Here is a 13,238-nt window from a genome sequence, read left to right as displayed (position 1 = left end):
GAGACAGCTGAATTTGGTGGGGGTGGGAGTATTCTGCATTTTATAAGGTAATGGGGGAGAAAAGAGATTTTGGAAGAAGTTACTTTATGTGTAGATATTTGAGAGAAATGAAAATGACAATTTTAAGAAATTTGACTGTGCATTATCCTCTGAGGTTTTCCTTGAGTGATTACGGGAAATATCTAAATTATTTTCCAAACCAGAGACTAGATTGCTTTGTCTTACTTATTCCATGTAATTTAAATATTTTAGCATTTCCTACCAGCCAGATAACACATATTTGTAAATATTTTCCTTTTATGTATTTCTTAGTTATCATATACTGCAACACTTTTTTTGATGTTTTTGTAAAAAATAATTCAAAGGGTTTTTTTAAAGAGTGTCCAACTTAAGTGAAATAAAAAGAGTTCTTGTTTCTTTGATTAATTTTTATTGAGGTGACGTGGTTTATAACAATGTGTAAATTTCAGGTGTACATCTGTATGTTTCAACTTCTGTGTAGACCACATCACGTTCACCTCCAAAAATCTAGTTGCTGTCCATCACCATACATATGTACGCCTTTACCCCTTTTACTCTCTCCTCTTCCCGTCTGATAACCACAAATCTATTGTCTGTGTCTATGTGTTTATTGTTGTTGTTGTTTTTATCTTCCACATATGAGTGAGATCTTATGGTATTTGGCTTTCTCTGTCTGATTTATTTTGCTTAGCATAATACCCTCAAGGTCCATCCATGTTGTCACAAATGGACAGCTTTCATCTTTTTATGGCTGAGTAGTATTCCATTGTATATACATACCACATCTGCTTTATCCATTCATCCATTGATACCCACTTAGATTGTTTCCAAGTCTTAGCTATTGTGAATAATGCTACAAGGAGCATAGAGGTGCATATATCTTTATGAATTCGTGTTTTTGTGTTCTTTGGATAAATACCCACAAGTGGAATAGTTAGGTTACATGGTGGTTCTGTTTTTTGCTTTTTGAGGACTGTCTATATTGATTTCCAGAGAGGCTACACCAGTTTACATTTCCACCATCAGTGTATGAGGGCTCTCTTTTCTCCACATCCTCTCAAATACTTGTTATTTCTGTCTTTTTTAATAATAGCCATTCTGACACTTGTAAGGTGATATCTCATTGTGGTTTCTTTTGAATTTGCCTAATAACAAGTGATGTGGAACATCTTTTTCATTTGCCTGATGGACATCTGTATATCTTCCCTGGAAAAAAATCTGTTCAGATCTTCTGCCCATTTTTTAATCAGGTTGTTTTGTTGTTGTTGTTGAGTTGTATAAGTTCATTATATATTTTAGATATTAACTCCTTATTAGATATATGATTTGCAAATATTTTCTCCCAATTGGTAGGCTGTGTTTTGGTTTTGTTGATGGTTTCTTTTGCTATGCAGAAGATTTTTAGTTTGATGTAGTCCCATTTGTTTATTTGTTCTTTTGTTTCCCTTACCTGAAGAGACATGATATTCAAAAAGATACTGTTAAGACCAATGTCAAAGAGTGCACTGCCTATGTTTTCTTTTAGGAGTTTTATGGCTTCAGGTCTTACATTAAAGCCTTTAATCCATTTTGAGTTAATTTTTGTGATGGTGTAGTATAATGGTTTACTTTCATTGCTTTGAGTGTGGCAGTCCGGTTTTCCCAACACCTTTTATTAAAGAGACTTTCCTTTCTCTATTGTATGTTCTTGGTTCCTTTTTTGACAATTAGCTGTCAGGGCTGGCCTGGTGGCTGAGTGGTTAAGTTTGCATACTCTGCTTCAGTGGCCCAGGGTTTTGCCAGTTCAGATCCTGGGCACACACCTAGCACCTCTCATCAAGCCATGCTGAGGCAGCATCCCACTAGCAGAACCAGAAGAACCTATAACTAGATATGCAACTATGTACGGGGGGCTTCAGGGAGAAGAAGAAGAAAAAGAAAAAAGCAATATTGGCAACAGATGTTAGCTCAGGTGCCAATCTATTAAGAAAAAAAAAGAAAAGAAAATTAGCTGTCTGTAGATGTGCGGGTTCTCAATTCGGTTCCATTGATCCATGTGTCTGTTTTTGTGCCAGAATCATGCTGTTTTGAGGACTATAGCTTTGTAGTATATTTTGAAATCAGGCAGTGTGATAACTTCAGCTTTGTTCTTTTTTCTCAGGATTGCTTTGGCTATTTGAGGTCTTCGTTTTTCCATATAAATTTTAGGATTCTTTGTTCTATTTCTGTGAAAAATGTTGCTGGGACTTTGATAAGGATTGCAATTGAATCTGTAGACTGCTTTAGGAAGTATGGACATTTTAACTCTGTTAATTCTTCCAATCCATGAACGTGGAATATCTTTCTATTTCCTTGTGTTTTCTTTGATTTCTTTCAACTATGTTTTATAGTTTTCAGTGTACAGGTCTTTTACCTCCTCGGTTAGATTTATTTCTACGTATTTTATTATTTTTATTCTGATTGTAAATGGGATTGTATTCTTGATTGTCTGCTATTTTGTTGTTAGTGTATAGAAATGCAACTGATTTTTGTATGTTGATTTTGCACCCTGAAAATTCTCTATATGCATTTATTATTTCTAATAGTTTTTTGGTAGGTTCTTTAGGGTTTTCTATATGTAAAATTATGTCATCTGTAAATAGTGACAGTTTTACTTCTTCTTTTACAATATGAACCCCTTTTATTTCTTTTTTTGCTTAATTGCTCTGGTTAGGACTTTCAATACTATGTGAATAAGAGTAGCGAGATCCTTCTCCTACTCCTGTTCTTAGAGGAATAACTTTCAGTTTTTTACCATTGAGTATCATGTTAGCCATGAGTTTGTCTTATATGGCCTTTATTATGTTGAGGGACGTTCCTTCTATACTCATTTTATTCAGAGTTTTTATCATAAATGGACGTTGGGTTTTGTCAAATGTTTTCTCTGCATCTATCGAGATGATCATGTGATTTTTATCCTTCATTTTGTTAATGTGGTGTATCATATCTATTCCTTTCATCCCTGAAATAAATCTCATTTCATCATGGCTTATAATCCTTTTAATATATTATTGTATGCAATTTGCTAATATTTTGTTGACAATATATGTAGCTATGTTTATGAGTGATATTGGCCTGTAATTTTCTTTTTTTGTGTTGTCCTTGTCTGGTATTGATATCAGGGTAATGTTGGCCTCGTACAATGAGTTAGGAAGTGTCCCTTCCTCTTGAAATTTTTGGAAGAGTTTGAGGAGGATAGCTATTAAATATTCTTTGGATGTTTGGTAGAATACACTAGTGAAGCCATCTGGTCCTGGACTTTTGTTTCTGGAGAGATTTTTGATTGCTGTTTTGATATCCTTGCTAGTAGTCAGTCTATTCAGATTCTCCATTTCTTCTTGATTCAGTTTTGCAAGGTTGTATAATTCTAAGAATTTATCCATTTCTTCTAGATTATCCAATTTGTTGGCATTTATCTTTTCATAATATTCTCTTGTAATGCTTTGTATTTCTGTGGCACCTGTTGTAATTTCTCCTCTTTATTTTCCAATTTTATTTGAGCCTTCTCTCTTTTTCTTAGTGATTCTAGCTAATGGTTTATCAATTCTGTTTATCTTTTCAAAGAAGCTTCTCTTAGCTTCATTAGTCTTTTCTATTGTCATTTCAGTCTGTATTTCATTTATTTCCATTCTGACTTTATTATTTCCTTCCTTCTACTGATTTTGGACTTCGTTTATTCATCTTTTTCTAGTTCCTTTAGGTGTAATATTAGATTGTTTGAGGTAGGCCTGTATTGCTATAATCTTCCCTCTTAGTACTACTTTTGCTGTGTCCCATAGATTTTCATTTTCATTTGTCTCCAGGTAGTTTTTGATTTCTCTTTTGATTTCTTCATTGATCCAATAGTTGTTCAGTAGCATTTTATTTAATCTCCACATATTTGTGACATTTCCACTTTTCCTCTTGTCGTTGATGTCTAGTTTCATAACATTGTGGTCAGAAAAGATGCTTGATATTATTTCAGTTTTCTTAAATTTATAAGACTTGTTTTGTGGCATAATATGTGATCTATCCTGGAGAATGTACAGATACATTTGAAAAGAATGTGTATTCTGCAGGTTTTGGATGTTGTGTTCTGTATCTATCTTTTAAATGCATCTGGTCTAATGTATCATTTAAAGCCAATGTTTCCTTATTGATCTGCTCTCCGGATGATCTATCCATTGATGTATATGGAGTATTAAAGTCCCCTGCTATTATTGTATTACTGTCAATTTATCCTTTTATGTCTATTAATATTTTATTTATGTATTTAGGTGCTCCTATGTTGAGTGCATAGATATTTACAAGTGTGATATCTTCTTGTTGGATTGGTCCTTTTAACATTATGTAATGTCCATCTTTGTCTCTTGTTACAGTTTTTGTTTTAAAATTTTGTTTAGTCTGATATAAGTATTGCTACCCCAGCTTTCTTTTTGTTTCCATTGGCATGGAACATCTTTTTCCATCCTTTCACTTTCTGTTTATGAGTGCCTTTAGGTCTGAAGTGTGTCTCTTGTATGCAGCGAGTATATGGATCTTCTTTTTTATCCCTTCAGCCACCCAGTGTCTTTTGATTAGAGCATTTAGTCTACTTACATTTAAAGTAACTATTGATAAATGTGTACTTATTACCATTTTGTTACTTTTTTTCTGTGTGTTTTTGTAGTTCTCCTCTGTTCCTTTCTTCTACTCTTGCTCTCTTCCCTTGTGATTTGATGGTTTTCTTTAGTATTATATTTGGATTCCTTTCTCTTTATTTTCTGTGCATTTATTATAGGTTTTGTTTTATGGTCACCAAGAAGTTCATAAGGCCAGGTTAGTGGTAATGAGTTTCTTTCATTTTTGCTTGTCTGCAAAACTCTTTATCTCTCCTTCTACTCTGAATAGTAAACTTACTGTGTATACTGTTCTTGGCTGTAGGTTTTTTGCTTTCAGTCATTGGAATGTATCATGCCTCTCCCTTCTACCCTGTAGGGTTTCTGCTGAAAACCCAGCTGATAGCCTTATGGGGATTCGTTTGTATGTAACTTATTGCCTTTCTCCTGCAGCTTTTAGGATTCTCTTTTTTATCTTTAATTCTTTACATTTTAATGGTAATATATCTTGGTATGGGCCTCTTTGAGCTTATTTTGTTTGGTACTCTGTGTGCTTCCTGTACCTGGATGTCTGTTTCCTTCCTTAGGTTAAGGAAGTTTTCAGCTATTATTTCTTCAAATATGTTCTCTGCCCCTGTGTCTCCCTCTTCTCCTTCTGGGACATTTATAACGTGGACGTTAGTACCCTTGATTATGTCCCAGAGGTCCCTTAGACTGTCCTCATTCTTTTTAATTTTTTTCTTTTTTCTCTTCAGCTTGGGTGATTTCCTCTACTCTTTCATCCAGACCACTGATTTTTCTGTGTTGTCTACTCTGCTGTTGATTCCCTCTAATGAATTTTTCATTTCAATTGTGGTATTATTCAGCTCTGTTTCTTTTTCATATTTTCTAATTCTTTGTTGAAGTTCTCACTGTGTTCATCTATTCTTCTCCCCAGTTCAGTTAGCATCCTTATCACCATTAGTTTCTACTCCTTACTGAGTAGATTGTTTATCTCTGTTTCATTTATTTCTTTTTGTGAGGATTTGTCCTGTTCCCTTATTTGGAACATATTCCTTAGTCTCCTAATTTTGCCTACTTCTCTATGCTTATTTCTATGTATTAAGTGGATCAGTTATGTCTCCTGATCTTAGTAATATGGCCTTATGTAGGAGATGTCTTATAAGGCCCAGCAGTGTGCTCCTCTCTCATTACCCATGCCAAATGCTCCAGGGGTGTCCCCTGTGTGCGCTGCATGTGCCTTTCTCTTGTTATTATTATTGCAGGTACTTGGACATGTCAGGCTGGCCCCTGGGCTACCTGGGTGTGAGGTCTGGTCATGTGCAGCTGCTATGAGCACGTTATTGGGCTTGGCAAGCCCCTAGCCCAGCTGGCTGTGAGGTCTGGTAGCACACAACTACTGTGATTTTGCTGGTGAGTCAGGACCTCAGTGTGGCTGGTTGTTAGGTCCAGGACACATAACTGCTATAGGCCCCTGGAGTGGCTGGCTACATGGCCCTGTGGTGTTTGGCTGCCTCAGATGTATTGGTGGGTGGGGCAGGCTTCTGGCAAGGCTAGCTGCACGGTGCATGGCTGTTGCCAGCTCACTTTTGGGTGGGCTGGCCTCTGGTGTGAACTGGCTATATGGCCCTGTATTTCACAGCTGCCTTAGGTATGCTGATGGGTGGAGCAGGCCCCAGGTGTAGCAGCACACAAGGGTTTCAGGTGTTAGTAGGCAGGGCAGATCACCTGTGTGGCTATTTGTGAGACCCAGGGGTACAAGTCTGCTGAGGGTTTGCTGGTGGGTGAGGCTGGTCCCCGGGCCAGGCTGCCTGTGCTACCTGGCTGTGCTTGATTGCCTCGCATGTACTAGTGGGCAGAGTAGACCTCTGTGCTGACAGGCTAGAGGATGGATTCCAATGGTGCCTGCCAGTGTCTTTGGCATCACCGCTGGCCTAGGTCATAATAATGGCTGCTGCCAGTGTCTCAGTCTCTGAGGGATGGGCCCGGCCACCTACTGCCTCTCTGAGATGCACTCAGAGCTTAGCAAGTGAGTCTCTTTTACTAATGGACTATGCCCTTTTCTATCTGGTGTTTTTGTGCTGGTTTCCTGGTCAAGTGAGTATATGTGTGGGCCTTTTAAGAAGTTTTCCCTTCCCTGAATTTCTATAGTTTTCCTAGGCATATTCTCTGTTGATTTTCAGAGTTTTAAACCAATATTTTTGTAGGTTTGAAATAACTGTTTTTAAAAGGAATTACATATGAATTCCTTAAGGGAAAATATACAGTAGATTTTGATATGGAACAACACATTTTGATTGTGAAGGGAAACTTGTCAACTCAAGTTGCCTATATTTATTATTATAGAAGAAATTCATACCTAAGAACTGTTAAAATTTGAGAGGAAGTCATTTTTGAAAGTTATGATATTATGCATTCAATATTTTGTTTTGTCAATCCTGAGCTATCTTCTTTTAGAGGTAATAAATAAAATTTGTATGCTATCAGAATGGGGGGGAAAGAACTTCATCAGAAGAATTCTATAAAGAAATTGTTGCTTTAGATGTAATAATTCGCTAGAGAAAATATTAACTTTTCTTAATTGAATTTTTAAAAAGATGTTAGATAATATATAGCAACTGTATATATACATTTACATATAATCTAACAATATATAGTAAAGCATATGTAATACATTGTTAAAAGTGTTCTAATATTTTAATTCCTGAGTCAAATGCTATTATACAAAGAAGTTTTAGGAACAAAGATGATTATGTAATGCATTGAGTCTTAATAAGAAGTGAGCAGCGTATTTTGTGGGCATATTTTAATGTATATTTTGTTGGCTTGGAAACAAAAACATTTTTTGAAAAATAAGTAAAAGGAATCTAAATTCCCTACTTTCTGATGGGAGTCGTTTTTTAATGAACACTGTTCCCCCCATGCTGTCTGACTTTGTGTTGATCGCTTTGCGTTGCTTGCCATCCATCTCCTTAATCATTCTCTGCAGGCATGGTGGAGAGTTAAATATTCACAACAGACTCTGATCTACAGCAGCTCATCTCTTTCTCTGCAACTATAATACTCAGTAGCTATACTTCCTATTTATAATGAATCTTTTATGTAGTTGTGGTGACTTTTTTATTATTGTTATTTCTTTTCTTCTAAACCAAATTATAAGTTCCTTGAGGATGAAACTCTTCCTCTTGGTACTTACCAAAGCAAAATATCTAACACAAAACTTGATATACTCGTCTGCAGTGACTTTTTTTTATTGTTTTAGAAAAGATAATTTAGAAAAGCTGCACTGAAAAGTAAATGTCATATAGACTTTCATCAAAAGCTCTCTTCCAACCTGGTTTTTAAAAAGTCAATTAAATTTTTAACTAGTTTCTGCTAAAACCATGTGATAACCTTAACTAGGATAATCAACAGTAGTTGCAGTAGCAAGCAATCACAAAATCTCAGTTAACACAATAAAATGTTTATTTCCAAGTCACCTCGCAGTCTGATGTCAATTAGGTTACTCTTCTGGGCAGCTCTTCAGTGATGACTCAGGGATCCGGACCCAGATTCTCCCATGGTGTGGCTCTGGGAATAGGGGTATGGAAACAGAGATGTAGCTGAATGTCTCCAGGGAAATTTGGAGTCTAGGATTGGAGGTGGCATATATCACTTCCACCCACCTTCCATTGGCCAGCTCTAGTCTCATAAACCCAATTTAACTTCATCAGAAGCTGGGAAATACAGCCTTCCTCAGTTCTCAGGGAGAGAAAGTTGGATTTTTTAAAAAGATCTAGACAGACTCTGCCACATCCTGATTTTGGTTCTAGGAAAAGAACTCACACCAACAAAATCAACAAAATCAAATTTTCCTGCCATAACATTTCACTTGTTTTCATCTGGACATGGGAAATACGTGAAGACCTCAATAATATTAACTATATATCAACAATTAGGTCCTATAGCCTCCATACCATTGATGTGTAGATATACCTATTTGTTTCTAGTTTACCCCCAATTCCACCCTAGACCAGCCTAATTTCTTTTGAATAGCCTTCTAATATGTCTCCCTGGTTCTCTCATATCCTTACAATCTATTGTTCACAATGGAACCAGAATAATCTTTTAAAAACAAAAATCAGATTTTAATTTCCTTAACTGAATAAACACTTATATATGAACTCTACATACCAAGCTCTGTTTTAAGTGGTCTGCAAATATGAACTCATTTAATTCTCACAGCTACTCTATGAGGTTGACGCTATTGTCATCTACATTTCACCATGAGGAGACAGAGGCACAGAGAAGTGAAATAACTTACCCATATCACATAGCTAGGAAATGGTGGAGTTGAGATCTGCACCCGGGCAGGCTGGCTCCAGCAGCCATGCATTTAACATAGCTCTATGCTGTCACATTCCCAATGGAAGCCCTCAATAGTTTTCCCGTCATGCTCAGGATGAATTCCTTACTGTGGCTCCACAGAGTCTGACCCCTGCTGATCTTTCCAAGCTCCTCCTTTCTGCTTCTCTCTTGCCTACAATGTTGCAACCACACTGGCCTTTCTTTTCCTGTGACAAGTCAAGTATTTCCGATCTCAAGGTCTTGGCACTGGCTGTTCCCTCTACCATAATACCCATCCCCCTAATCATCACAGAGCTGGTTTCTCCTTGGTCTTCAGATCCCCCTTTAAATGTTACCTGCTAACAGAGATCCTCATGATCACAAATTGAAAGAAGCCACACCATTACTGCCTAAGAGAACAATCTATTTTATGTTTCTATATGGAAAGCACAACTCAGATATTTTTCTTGTTTATACATTTGTTTACCACTATTTTCTTTTCCTCCCACGAGAATGAGAACTTCATGAGAACAGGGACTTTTTCTCATTCCCTGCTAGAGGCCCAATAATATTGCCTTCCAACTTTTTGACATTATAGGATACATAAAAATGATAAAATTTTTTTGGCACAATTGGTTAAATTAGAGAGGATTTGGTACATCTACATGGGGCTTAATGAAAAAATATATTTGTTATACAATTATGGTAAGACAAGTAAGATACAAATACTACAAATAACATTAAACATTAAACTCATGTAAAGTTTTTAAATAAAATCTTTATAAAATTTTGATAGGAACCATGAACTGACTTTCACGAACATACTATCTTATATTAAGCTTTGTGCTTGAAATAACAGCGAAACATCTGATGACATTTTAATGATGATATCTTCAAATTCTTGATAGTGTCAATAAGAAATTTTTCACAAAGATGATAAAAAATTTGCAACAGAAGAAATATATTTATAACAACTAGCAGATCTTTCTTATTTTCATTAATAGACAGTATTGGAATATCTTGTTATAATGCAAATGTTCAAACTTTTTCATATTCAATATTTCAGAATAACAAAGAAATTTGATTTGCAGAATGTGTGTGTATCATCAGAGCAGTCATCCTTCAGCTAACCAGGCTGCTGTTGCAAGGGTGTATCTGCCACAAATGAGCACAAGTATCTGCCATATGCAAGAACAATATTCAATGGTGCCACTTAGTGCTCTGCTCCTTTGGAGTCCTCATCTGGCTTCTTTGCTTTCCCTTCCCTGATGGGCTGCAGATTGAGCTGCACATTCTTCTCCACGGGTATCAGGAACACACATTCTCCATCAGTTCAGTGGGTCCCATGCTCGTGAGGAGTAGAGAAGAGCTCTTAGCTCACTGTCCAAATAGATTTTCTCTTTGGCCAGGCTCAGTGAGTTGGATAAATTCACGAGTGCTGGACTTTGCTTCTTATACAAACTGCATGAAATGACCATGGAATGTACCTCTGAAGATTGCCTGATGATGGCACTCAGGTAGTGGCTACTGGCTTCAGTGAGATCTGACCTCTCAGAGAGCCAAGGGAAGTAGTATCTTGAGGCAGACCAATGGCAACCTGAGATGCTTTACTTAAAAATTTGTTCCTCAAAGTGTGGTGCACACTAGCTTCACTGACATCGCTTAGGGATATGTTAGAAATGCGGAGTCTTAGTCCCCACCCCATTGGATATGAAGCTGCATTTTAACAAGATCTCCTCAAAAGTATTATGCACGTTAAAATGTAAGAAGAGTTGCTTTAGAATACTACTTAGACCAGAGTAAGTTGGCAATCAGTATTTGTGGAAAGTGCAGGGAACTGAAAGAATATTGCAGTGTTTCACATTATTTTTAAGGACTTCACCAGGATTTCCCCTTGCACAAACACATGCAATTTATTTGAAAATGACATGCAAAATGTAGATGACAGCAAGTAAGACAAAACTTGTCTTGATGATGCCACTTACAGTTTTTGTATGAGTTATCTAAATAACCAAATCATTACTTTTTTTCTCATCATCTTTCTGAATTTTCATAAAACACGTGCCAGCCCGCCTCCTTTCCTTTTTGTCATGCTTCTGAATATAATATGTATATGTATTAAAACCATGCAATACATATATGTACAAGCACATCTCAGACTGCCTCAAAGTAAGACCAATATTTTTCTTTTAAATCTATGTTCAATTTGTTCACTCACACAATTTGCCAGCTCTGTCAAACATTCATCTTTCCAGCTTCTCCTTTCTTACCTCCTCCCCATTTCCTAACTGGCCTTAGAAATAAATATTCCAGGAATTGAGACATCAAGTATTTGCAACTTCAGGCTGTTCCAGACTCTCTCAGTACTTCTAAGGTCAATCAGAGTTAACGGAAATTGTTAAGCTTTATTTTGTATGTCAGCACGAAATCCTCTTTTTGCTGTTTTTACTTTCTCACTGGTATCCCTGATTATGCTTACTAGTTATCACCAAGACTTTTCCAAAATGAATTATAAGTTATAGTGTCTAGTTAATTCTTCCAGTTCTTCCCTCAACAAATATTTACTGGATATCCACAACAGGTATGCCACTTATCTAGAATTACTGGATATCCACAACAGGTATGCCACTTATCTAGGATGCTTAATCAGATAGCATATCAAAGGTTACACCACAGAAACAAAGAATGCCCAAATCCTAGTGGTATATCAAAGGGACTGTTCATTTCTCTCTTAGAGAACATATCCATCACAGTTCAACAGTAAGCTCTACCACTGTAGTCTTTCAAAGATCCAAGTTGATGGAGATTCTGTCTCCATATCTACTTCCATGGTCTCATGGCAGGGGATGGGAAGGAAGTGAGCTACACACTAGCTCTCAAAGCTTATGCCTAGAAGTGACATACATCACTTCTCTCATATTTCATTGTCCAAAGCAAGTCATAAGGGTGTGCCTAAGGAAGTGCAATCCTATCATGTACCCAAATGGGGAAGAAGCATGTGTGAATAGCCCTAACACCACAGGCCTATCTAAGGAGAAACCAAATGACACATAAGCATCAACTGTTTTCAAAGACCTTAGAAACTAGTTGCAGAATAAGACATATATCTAAAAATTATGTAAACAGAGTTGAGTGTCAGGTATAAGATGTTCTAAGACTCAGATTGTGGTGCTGAGAAAAAAACGTTTAAGAATTTCAGAGATGGAAGAGATAAATGTGGACGAGTGAGTCAGGGAAGGGTATGGACAAGGTAAGGCCATGTATAAATTGTTGGCTTCAGGGTATAAAATGGAAGGAGCAAGGACATTCATAGTAGTAACTTTATTGGATGAAGCAGGGGTGGGGAGCAAGCTATTTATCTGAAAAAACATTGAAAATATGTGTTCCAATAGTAACAAAGAGAATCTAATGCCTTATATAAAGTAAACCTGGATAGGCCCAGTAGGAACAGGTTATTAAGAGCTTTGAATGCAAAGATAAGATGTTTTCACGTTACATTTTATATGGACTCCTTTGGACTTGCTCACCTTTGATCTTCTCTTTAGATTTTTGGTAAGGGACCACAACATTGCAATGTGTTGATGATAGACCACTACATTACAGACTGATTGAGAAAACAGAGACTAGGGAAACATCAGACTTTATTAGAGAACAGGGTTATGTAGGCACTTACACCGCTCTTCATGTAGGTGCATCAATATAATGTAATAAGAGAAATGGCCATGAAGCCAATCTGGTCTTGAGCATTTTGGGGTCCTCAGAAACAATGCAAAGGCCAAACAAAGCAAATAACTCTGGTTTCGAAGCAACATATATCTGGTAATGTTTCATCAGAGCTACAGGAAATAGCTTCTTGTATCAAAAAAAGGAGAAGCACGGGAGTGGTGAGAAAAGTAAAGTTCTGGATTTCAGGAGTCCTGCATCGAGCGGTGGAGAGCCCTCTTACTAGCAGTATGATTTTGGATCTGACGTCTTTCTGGATATCAGTTTCTCCATTTGTGAAAATAAATGAGATTTATAATCCTCAAGGATTTGTGAAAAGCCTTGAGATTTATAATTCTGAAGGCTACAAGTTTAAATATTTTCCTTCTTGGTTCATCAATAAACAAATATTAGGAATAAAATATATGACATTACATTATTGTAAATATACTAAAAGGTAAAGTTTTTTTGTTTGGGAAACTTCTTTAGCAGATAAGGGAATACGTAACAAGATAACTAACAGTGCAAGATAACTAATGACCTCAAACTCTTACATGTCACTTTTTAAAGCAATATTAATGATAACTTATGGGT

At 36.6% G+C, this 13,238-nt stretch overlaps 2 long non-coding RNA genes across 2 annotated transcripts in view; one reads left to right on the top strand and one right to left on the bottom strand.

Moving 5' to 3' along the window:
* The window catches only part of LOC111769778 (uncharacterized), a 75,932-nt gene that overhangs the window by 22,234 nt on the left and 40,460 nt on the right, over positions 1-13,238 (top strand). The window lies entirely within an intron of this gene.
* On the bottom strand, positions 8,064-9,105 carry LOC138919867 (uncharacterized). The gene is made up of 2 exons (XR_011430415.1): positions 8,920-9,105; positions 8,064-8,186 (listed from the first exon to the last, which is right to left on the bottom strand). It is a non-coding gene; the product is annotated as an uncharacterized lncRNA (long non-coding RNA).

This window comes from Equus caballus, chromosome 21 (assembly GCF_041296265.1).
Source record: "Equus caballus isolate H_3958 breed thoroughbred chromosome 21, TB-T2T, whole genome shotgun sequence".
NCBI classification, from domain to species: domain Eukaryota; kingdom Metazoa; phylum Chordata; class Mammalia; order Perissodactyla; family Equidae; genus Equus; species Equus caballus.
Note: the sequence above shows the minus strand (reverse complement) of the source record. Positions and strands in the feature narration are given on the sequence as shown.